We start from the raw sequence: 10,994 nt of genomic DNA on the forward strand, positions 1-10,994 counted from the left end.
AGAGTGCAAGCAGGGGAGGGGCACAAAGAGAGATCAAACACAGAATCCAAAGCAGGCTCCAGGCTCTGAGCTGTCAACACAGAGCCCGATGTGGAGCTTGAACTTACGAACCATGAGATCATGACCTAAGCCAAAGTCGGACACTTAACCGACTGAGCCACCCAGGTACCCCATGGCACAGTCTTTTATATCATTAGTTATGATTCTGGGTGTAGAAAACTTACTGACCACAAAACATTGAAAGCAAGCAGACACACATACACACATAAACACACAACATGCACAAACACATACATACACACATACCCCTAGGCAGATTGAGATGAGCCTATGAAAGGGTACTCATATTGCTTCAGAGAATTTGAGCTTTAGAAGGAACCTTGCCCACATGTGAAATCAACTTCTTTCAGATTTGAAAAATCAAGTTACAGAAAATTACCAACTTTCTGTGAGTCACAGAGGAATCATGTAACCAATTCACTACCTGTGACAGTTCTGAGCATCACCCCTGGATAGGTTGCCTGGGGCTGTGAGCTCCGTTGATCAGAGCTCAATTAATTAGTATGAGAAATCAAGGCAGCGTAAGCTTTTGTCAGTTTTCTTGTGCAGGGCAGTCTTGGATTGGACCCAGTTTCTGTTCCACCAAGATCAGTGCTAAATGATGCCATCAATGGTGTAAAGAGAGTTTGGGCTATGCCATCTCTGTCCTAAAAGTGCCAAACAGCAGGTGGAAACTCAAACGCCAAACTCAAATGTTCATGTGACAATCCGGCCAGGAGTGGGACACCCAGAGGAACAGACACTTGATGTGCGTCCATGATCGGCTGTGGAAGCGGGGGATGGTGGACCCTGGAGGACACAGGCCTATGGGGGCGGTAGCTACTAGATCCAGCTGAAAGATGCCAAGGAGGAGTCTAGCCTAGTGCTATCGAATTGGCTGTGTGTTTTCCACGATAAGCCAGAAATCAGGATTATTATGTGAAAACTCCCAATTTTTAAATGGTGCCAATCAATTCAAATAAGAGCACTGTGTGGCTCATACACCATAGGGCAAACACATCACATCTGCAGGCTAAATATGGTCTTTGTGCCACTGGTTTGCAAACCTCTGGCTTGACTATTTGGGCTGAAAGACACCTTGGAGAATACACAGTCCATCTTTACCATGTGGCCGATCAGGAAGCAAAGTTCCAAGGTGAGAAAGAACACACAACACAGTGTCTGCAGACTTAGGACTCAAAGGTGGCAATTCTAATTCTTATACCAGATTTCCTTTTACCTCCAAGCTACCTCTCTTGGTAATGGTTTGGTGATATGTCTGTCTAGATTTAATGAATGCTCTTTAGGGAAGGGTATCTGATTGCTAAAGTGGATGGCAGAGAGAATTAAGCTGAGACAGTGAGGAAGGAAAATTTGTTTCTCTTAAATTACAGACCTTGACAGCTTCCCTAAACCCCAGTGCCAAATGACATTCCAGTTGCTATGGTAACAGTGTCAATAAGCAACATTCTCTACCAGGAGGCTGAAGCAGATACAGTGGCTATACATCTTGGAAGATGCTCATTCCTGTCTCCCTACAACTATGGCTCGGGAAGGTCCTGAGTCTCATCTACTGAAAGGCCAGGAGGTCAGCCCACTGAAGGCATACACCTGTCTTCTTCCTAGCATCATGTGTAATAGCTGATCTCTGAATCTGATTAGACCTTGGAGATCATTTGGTCCAATTGCCTCATTTGAAAGCAGAGGACACTGAGGCACAGAGCAGGCATGGCCATGCAGTGAGATGACGGCACCTCGGGAGCCTGATCCCAGAGCTTCTGTGCCCAGCACAGGCTCTTCTCCTTGTACTGCCCCAGCAGGGCCCTTCAGAGTCGAGGCTGGCCTTTGTGCCACCTCATCTGTGCCAGCTCGGCTGTGTGAATACAATGAACAGAGGGTGTGACACGCAGCAAATAAAGCTCCTTATTGATTGGGAGGCCACTGGAAAGAGTTGTTTTCATGGACTTGGCATCAGCAATGTGCTCCTCTCTGCAGGGAGAGGGAGAGAGAGAGGTGATCCTTGCCCAGAGAAATTTCCTCTGGGAAGAATGTGTTTTCAAATTGGCTATGCTATAGGGCTATAGATGTATATTCAACTACTTAGAAGGAGCCTATAATTATGCCATCCTCTCTGAGTGTGTTGTTATGATAGCAGGAGAACTTAAGGCAGGCACTCATGATGAATGGGTATGTTGATAAAATACCAGCCCAAACTTGGTGTGAAAATCTTTCTATTGAAGATGCCAGATTTCAAAAAGAGGCACAGCTGCACCAGAGACAGTTACAAACAAGTGGATTCCATACTTGAAGTAATAAAAGAGAGACTTTCACTTTCTCCCTCCCTTAACACCTTGTATATTGCTCGAATTTAACAATTCCTACTGTGTTTAATAAATACCGGTTACTTCTATGTCCCCAGCTTGACAGTGAGCTCATGAAAAATAGGAGCAAGCAGCAAAAATAAATAGGTCAGACTTTTAAATCAAACTTTTGCTTTCCTTTGCACCAAAGTGAATCAACCATTAGAGATATTATAGTAAAATCATCATTGACTTGATTCTGCTCTATTTAATTCACTGGCTGAATTCAAAAGACAGTGAAGCAAACTGTTAACTGGCTAAACTTACTGTTTCAACAGTCCATCTGATAGAAGAAAGATAAACTAACCTGAAGAAAGTGGCTACTTTGATTAATAGGAAAGTAGCAACAGTAGAGACCTATGGAGGTGATTTGATACCTGAGTGAGGAAATCTTGGGCTGTCAGCGACACAGTGCAGCTACTCATTCTTTATTGCTTTCTTGATCCTGCAGTGTCAGAATTCATTTGCTGAATAAAGAAAAGGAGTTTTACACTCTCAAAGAAGTAATAATGCTGCAATATGCCTCACTGGAAGCTGTATTCTAACAAAACAAAGGAAATACAGGTGTCAAACATCATCAAGAAGACTAATGTAAATATTTGTATGTTAGATACTGAGAAAATAAGAATACTGTTGTTAATTCTCACCCGGGGCATCCTATCTTGTCAACCTATTTGTGTCTTTATAGCTAAAGTGTGTTTCCTGTGGCCAGCATCTACTTCTGCGTTGTTTTTTTTTAATCCAATTTGAGAATCTCTGCCTTTCTATTGGAGTCTTTATAACATTAACAGTTATTGTGCTTACTGACATAGGTTAAAATCTATTATCTTGTTTTCTGGGTTTTTTTCTGAGTTTTGTTTTCTTCTTCTTTTTTAATGTTCTATTTTATTTTTGAGAAAGATAAAGAGCAACAGAGTGTGAGCAGGGGAGGGGCAGAGAAAGAGGGAGACACAGTATCCAAAGCAGGCTCTAGGCTCCATTCTGTCAGCACAGAGCATGATGCAGGGCTCAAACTCACTAACTGTGAGATGGTGACCTGAGCTGAAGTTGGACACTTAACCAACTGAGCCACACGGGCACCTCATGTTTTCTTTCTCCACTTTTATTGCCTTCTTTTGGTTTGCTGGATATTTTCATGATGTTATTTAATCTAATTAGTATTGAGCTACAGTTCTTAGTTTTCTTATTTTAATGTTTGCTACAGACTTCATAGTATACTTAAATTATCAGCTTGCCTTTTAGTGATTTTATACTACTTCATACATAGTACAAAACCTTAAATAGTATATTTCCATTTCTCCTCTCCCATTTCCATGATATAATCTTCCACCATTTACTTTTATGTGTTACAATCCTCACACTTTTTAAATTATTTTGTTCAAATAGCCAATTATCTTTTAAAGTGATTTCAAAAATAATAAAAAAGCTTTCACTTTTACCATAAGGTTACCACTTCTGGTGCCCTAAATATCTTTTGGTAAATCTGTATTTCCACCTGTATCATTTTCCTTCTGGCTGAAAAATTATTTTAATACTTCTTACAATGCATGTCTTCTGGATATAATTCTCTGAGCTTTTGTATGTCTGAAAATTTTTTTACAGCCTATTTTCACTGGGTATAGAATTGTAAGTTGACAAAGTTTTGTCCTTCAGTACTTTAAAGATGAAGCTTCATTGTTTTCAAGATATCTGCTGTTAATTTTATTTTTTTCTTCTGTATACATCTCTTTTCTTCTGGCTGCTTTAAATTTTTCCTTTATCTCTGGTTGTGAGCAGTCTTTTATTTCTTCCATGTTTCAACTTAATTTTTGAATGCATGTAACAGAGTTATAATGACTGTTAAAGTCCTTGCCTGATAATTCTAACATCTGTGTCAGTTCTGGATTTCAACTAATCCTTCTCCTCATTATAGATTATATTCTTCTCTTTTGCCTTCCTGGTAATTTTTTATTGGATGACAGACACCGTGAATTTTACCTTGTCATGTGTAATATATTTTTGTTTTCCTATAAATATTTTTTTTATCTTTCTCCTGGGAAGTAATTAAGTTGGAAACAGTGTGATCTTTTTAGGTCTTGATTTTAAGATTTATTAGGCAGCACCAGAACTCACTTTAGTCTAAAGCCAATTATTCTCACTACTGAGGCCACACCTTTATGAGTACTTCATAGCATGTCATTTTGACAGGTTTGATTTCGAATTATGAGGTTTCATTTTGGCAGATGGGAACAGGCGCTATTCCTAGCCCTGTATAGGCACTGGGTACTGTTCAATTTAAACCTCTTGGATGGCTCCTATAGTTTCTTCATATGTATACACTGATCAGTACTCTGCTGAGTACTTGATGTGGAGCCTCTCAACATTCCTGGAGTTCTCTTTCTGTGCATATCTCTTCTTTTCAGTTCCTTGTCCTGCAAACTATAGCTTCCTTGGTCTGACTCTCTGTTCCGCCTCTTCAATTCAGAGAATATTCTGGGATCTGCCTGAGTTCCTCTCCTCCGTGCCATAGCCTGGGAATTCCCTCAAGGCAGTAAGCTGGGGGCAATTGTGGGATGGATATATATATATATATATATATATATATATATATATATATGCGTGTGTGTGTGTGTTTTGTTTTGTTTTTCCTGAGAGACCACTGTCCTTCATTGTCTGATATTCAAAATGTCTCAAAAGTCATTGCTTCACCTATCTTATTCTAGGGTTTATTTGTCACAGTCCCTATTATTCCATCTTGGTCAGAAGCAGAAGTCCAATAAACTAAAGTAACATTCTTTAAAGTGCTTCTCTAGGTTCAAGGATCTACTTCAGTAGATCTTCACTGAGCACCGAACTGATATTTGGACCAGGTTTATCTGTTCTCTCCACTTTTTTTTCTTTTAACCATTGGATATTTTGTTCCATACAGTCACTCATTAGTGAGGAAAATCAAAAGGAACTGCACCAGGCTATGTTTATATTTCATAACTCTTTGCCCTTTCATCAGATGCTTTCAGAATTATTTTGCCAGCTAGAGTGTCCATCCAATCAAAATACTCATTGGCCTTAGAAGGTTCCTGCCTTCCACTGTGGCAGCCTATCATTCCTGTGACTTCAGTTGTGTCTATATTGCATATCACTCTCTCATGTTTTCCGAAAAAGGCAGAAAATCCAACTGCCAATGAAACCAACTCTTCTAAGCCAAAAGTCACTATTTTATTATTTATAATGAACAGCACTCTAAGAGATTCTTTCAAAAATTCTTACAGAATTCCATAGAAATTTAAGTCACCATACAAGACTATTTCTAGAGACAGGAGTATTTTGATTCTCATCCTATCACACTACGCAGGTGAGAAGAATCTTTACTTATATGAAACTAACTTTAAAATTATGTGCACAATCAAAACCATTTATGATATAGCTCTGGCTTCCAATAGGATTATTGTTTCTATACCAAAACTCACTTCCAGTAGTAGACTCTATCTCCTCAGATAGTTTATCATTCTCTCTTCCATTTTTTTTTTATTTTACTTTGTACTTATGGCAAAGTGGTGTGCCAGGGACACCTGGTTGCTTATGTCATATCCATCTATCCCTTCTAGGTATTGACAGATTCCCTGTTTCAACAACAAAAGCAAACAAAAACACCTATAACCTCAGACTCCCTTGCAACTAGACTTGTCCATATGACTCTTATCTGCTTCTCCTAGGAGTACGTGGAAACATGTATGAATGCATAATACACCTGCTGCTTTTCTCCCATTTACCACTGCTCCACCTATTCCTTTCTAAAGTCATGTGTGATGACTGGAGCTATTGCAGACTTCTGGCATTCAAAAGACAAGATCACAGAGACCTTGACCCTGGTCTTCAAGCCACTGAACCGGCATAGCAGTTGTCAGTCTCTGACTTTTCACAGCAGAAACAAACAAACCAAACAAAACAAAACAAAACTTGATTTGTGAGGGATACTCTTTCTTCAGTTACAGCTGAATCCAATCCTCCATATACAAATGGGAAAGAGGATGTTACCGCTGCATAATTACACAATTTCTATTTCTGCCACAATAAAAAGCAGTCATTTTTAGATTTTAAGAGGTAAATCAGTTCAGAACAATCCATTTTACTCATCTTCTAGCTCACCACTTTCAACCATTAGCCAAAATGTCAAGCATGAAAGCACGGATAGCACTGTGTTACAATTCTTTATTTACACCTCTGTTTATAGACTCTGAATTCTTCAAGGGCAATACCTGTGCTTTATTTATGCTTTCACCTTTAGAACTTAAAACACCTCTTGGCGCCTATTAAAAGATTAGGAAGTGATTATTTAATTGGATTAGAATAGAGGCAGAAGCAGCCCTTTACTCCCATAGAGGAAGTTGTTCCCACAGGATCTAAACCAGTGCTCAGACACATGATATGATAAGCAAGCAGAAGGGAGCCGGAATATAGGGCTAGTACTTTGTCATTGAACCAGTGTCACACCCCCTAGAACACAGGGAACCTCATGTGGCCCTACAAGGATGAAAGTGTCTTCTAGCATTCTGAGGAAAAATATCTTGCAAACAAGAAGACTTGATAGATGCTTTAGCAAATATTCCTCCATTCCCAGCATTTTCTGTCTATAATTACATTTCCCAAAAGAGGGCAACATATTAAAAAAGAGCTGTCATATTTACTGCACTGCTTCCCTTAAACTGGATGGTGAATTACAAAGCACAAGTGGCAAAGAGCCAAACAATCCTTGCTCATTTAATCTTGTTTTCTCCTGTGCCAGTTATTGACCAATCAATTGCCTTGGATCTGGCAGGAGTAGTTTTCTCTGAGGGTCTGAGACCAACAGCAACCAGGAGCAGCTCAAACTGGATTTCTTCTCAGCCCTGTACATAAAGGTTAGACAAATTTTCAAGGCAGGAGACTCCTGAGCCTTGACTCATTGACAAATGAAACCACCTGGGTATGAGATCATACTTGTGCTTCAAGGCTTGCAAGACCATCTTTGGGCTAGTATTGCTGTGATGGAAAGAGCAAATACAGTGTTGCCCAAAGGGAGTAGGCAGTTTTGACATTGAAAATTATTTTGTAATTTTATATACAGGACACCATTCTCTTCAAATCCACATGGCTGCAATGCTAAGAAAGATCACTCATCGAGTAGAGCCTTGAGTATTTTGAATAGATTAGGAAAAGCAGAATTGAAAAGCCCAGTTTCCCTACAAGTTGGGGGAGGGGGTGGATGGATTTACAATGAAGATTTTTAAATGAAGGTTGAATTTGCAACCATTCATCTCAAAAGGCATGCCTAGACCACCTGATAAATAATACATTTGTATTATGCTTATGAAACATGCAGATGGAGTCCAATTTGCAAATAAATGCCTTGAGGAATTTTTCAAAACTTCACAGGTAACCAAATCCTAGGATTCTCTATATCCTTATTTGTGACGTTTTTATTTTATTTTGTGACAGTTGCCATAAATTCAATTAATCTCTATGGCAAATGAAATTTTGGTGTTTTTTTTTTTTTCTTGCTGAAGGAACAAAATGATCAAAAAGTTGGGAAGATGGGAGGCAACAAGCACATTTGCTAACAGGGAAATCAAACAGCGTCACATCAAAATGAGAAGAAAGGACATCTGGGCAGCCTTACCTACTAACCTTGTCCACCACCACCCCTCACCCCTCCCCCCCCCCCCCCGCCCCGCTTTCAGGACATTCTTTCCTTGCTATGGAAAAAAGTAGATGCAATTAGAACCTGCTAAGCTAATAGCTAAAATAATGCTCTGACAGCAAACAGGAACAGAAAGCAAAAACTGGGAATTTGCAGGCATGGAAAATACTGCAAGGGAAGGACAGTTGAATGTGTTCCAGGATCCTAGGGCAGCCCCTGGCAGCTGCCCAGAGCACAGCAGGTAAGCATGCCCAATATCGGCTTCTTGTACCAAAGTGACAATTCTGCCTGATGTATATACCCATTGAGGCATATACATGTAGCAGGAACATGCATACAGAAATGGAAAAACATGACCGCTGAATTCCCTTTACACATGACACATGTTCTCTAGTCTGCAGTGACTACTGTGGGGCTCTGCTTTGTGACTGGCCCAACAGAAGCACAGCTCACATAGTCCCTACTATAGCCCCATGGGTTAAGTGATTACACGTCAAGAAATTAAAGCAAGGAGAGGTGAAAGGCTTGCCAAGGTCAAATGGCCAAGTGTGGCAAAGCTACAATCAGAAATCAGGTCTGATAAGCCTGAACTCAGGCTTCCCACCTCACATCTTCTCCAGCAGATGCCTATGTTGTGTGAAAAGCAGATGGTATTCCTACAACCCAAATTCTGTCCAACATGTGTGACAGAGCATGCTGGTTAAAAGGCATCTCAGTGTTCCTTTGGTAAATAAAGCATTCATTAGTAATGGCAAAATAGTAAATTCTGATTTTTTCTTCAAACTAGACACATGCCAAGGACAAAAGGTGGCAGAGGGGCGTAAGAAAGGAAACACCTGCAATTCTCTTTTTGATGACCTAAATTTTTCCCCTCTCATGCTTGTTCTTCCAGGTCACACTGCTCCTGTGCAAGGAAAGACCTTTTCTCTCACTGGAGCCCAGGCTGCTGGAAAGTGTCTCCTGAAACAACAGGACACAGGGATAGTCCCACAACAACATAGCTCACCTGCTGAAACAACCCCACTGAACTAGATTCTGGAGCATAGACAGGGAGAGGAGCTGCTAACGGAGATGTCAATGTGCAGGGAACACTCTACTTTCTGTCTCCTACATGCTGGTGCCAAAGAAGATGTATGAGTCATAAATCAGAGGAAGGACGATTACAATGGCAGGAAAGATGAAGTGAGCAGAATGTCATTGGAATTGGGCCATTTCTCCAAGCTCTAGGGCTGACGTGATGCTATTTGTTGCATCATCTATTCACCTAATAAAGTGTTCAACAAATATTTATTGAGGGTCACCTATGTTCAAGGCTGTAGCTTTTCTCATGAAACTGATATTCTAGGAGATGGAAAGTTATGCAAATAAATAAATAAATAAATGGATGGATAGATAGTTAGGTTGGGATAAGTTCTGCAAAACAGAAAGACACTGCTTAAGGAGGACAAAATCTACTAGTTTGTATAGTTCATATACAAACTAGTTATATAAGGTCAGGTGAGTCCCCTCAAACAAAGTGACATTTGAGCAAAGACCAAGAGAAGTGAGATGGACAGTTAGGAAAGGTCATTCCAGGGAGAGGGAACAGCCTATGCAAAATCCTTAAGACTGGTAAGTGCCTGGTATGTTGGGGAAACATTAAGGAAACACTGTATGACCACAGAGGGAGCAGCAGGCAGCAAGGACAGAGAGGCCATGCTGGCGGGCAGATCACATGGGGCTGAAATACTCAGGACATTGAAAGGACTTTTGCCATGTAACTCTGAATAAATGAAACTCACTGGAGAGTTTTAAGCTAAAAAGTCACTTTGGCTGTATACAAAACAAGAGTGAAAACAGAAACACAGCCAGTTAGGAGGCTAGAGCAATAATCCACAGAGAAATAGACCCGAATGGGAACAGTGAAGGTTTGAGGAGTGTTGCATGTTGAGTACGTAAGAAAGATAGTGACAAAGAGGGACACTAAGATATCTTTGGCCCAAGTGACTGGAAAAATGGAGTTATCACTAACTGAGAATGGGAGGAGGAGAATGGGAGGTGTTTTGTATAGGTTAGGCTTTCATGCCTACTAGGTATTAAAATAGGCATTAGACACCATCACCTGCCACTGCTGTGACTCCTAGCTCCATGATAAAGCTATATGATTTAATAGGATGCATGAATTTTATTGACAGCCATCTTTCCTGTTATATTGTGGTCTGTTGAGAGCAGTGATAGTTTTTTTTGTTGTTGTTTTTTTAATCTCCATTGTGTTCCTAGCACCAAGCACGTGCCAGACTAGTAGCCTGCACTTGGTAACTAACGAATAGGTGAATGGATGAAAGTGTGAGGCAGTGAGTCCTCCCAACACCTCCACGGGGTAGGTTCTGGGCCAATGGAAACTTCCAGTCAGAGAACCAAATAACTGCACCAGTGGAAGGACCCATGCAGATATGATCGTAGTGGTACTTTCTCTTTCCCATTGGTTCAAATCGTACCTTCACTTCATTTTAAGGTTATCAGATGCTGATTTTTTTTTACTATTACAGAATTTAGGAGAATACAAAAAGATCTATTTCCAAAATAAAATACCACAGAATTCTTTCCTTGATTTTAAATGGCACCATGGCTGCCTAAGTTTTCTAACACATCAACTTGAAAATTCATTGTGGGGTTCCTCCATAGTCTCACCCAACCCACCAGAACATTCCAGCCATACATTTTTGTGCCTCTGACATTACACCCTGGAACACTCATCCACATGCTAGCTTTCCCTTCAGTCAGGGCAGGCTGTGGCCTGTATTTTAGTCCCAGAAGGGTCCTGCAACACATTCTCCAAGAAAAGTTGATCTTCATGTGTAGAATGCCACCATTAAGAGGCATTTCTTTGTACTGACTTTCCCTTTTCAAAAACACTTTAAATAAGATGGGTTAAGAAATGAAGCCATTAGGAGTGCCTG

At 40.3% G+C, this 10,994-nt stretch overlaps 1 long non-coding RNA gene across 3 annotated transcripts; it reads left to right on the forward strand.

Annotated features, from left to right (window-relative positions):
• Window positions 1-1,526: 1,526 nt before the first annotated feature.
• Window positions 1,527-9,339, forward strand: LOC125171021 (uncharacterized). Of its 3 annotated transcripts, none has more exons than XR_007154170.1 (3): window positions 1,527-1,627; window positions 2,851-2,990; window positions 8,948-9,339. It is a non-coding gene; the product is annotated as an uncharacterized LOC125171021 (long non-coding RNA). The 3 variants fall into 3 exon arrangements; XR_007154168.1 differs by lacking the exon at window positions 8,948-9,339 and adding an exon at window positions 7,922-8,051; XR_007154171.1 differs by lacking the exon at window positions 8,948-9,339 and adding an exon at window positions 7,162-7,318.
• The last annotated feature ends 1,655 nt before the right edge of the window (window positions 9,340-10,994 follow it).

The sequence above is a fragment of the Prionailurus viverrinus genome, chromosome A1, assembly GCF_022837055.1.
Source record: "Prionailurus viverrinus isolate Anna chromosome A1, UM_Priviv_1.0, whole genome shotgun sequence".
In the NCBI taxonomy this organism is placed as follows: domain Eukaryota; kingdom Metazoa; phylum Chordata; class Mammalia; order Carnivora; family Felidae; genus Prionailurus; species Prionailurus viverrinus.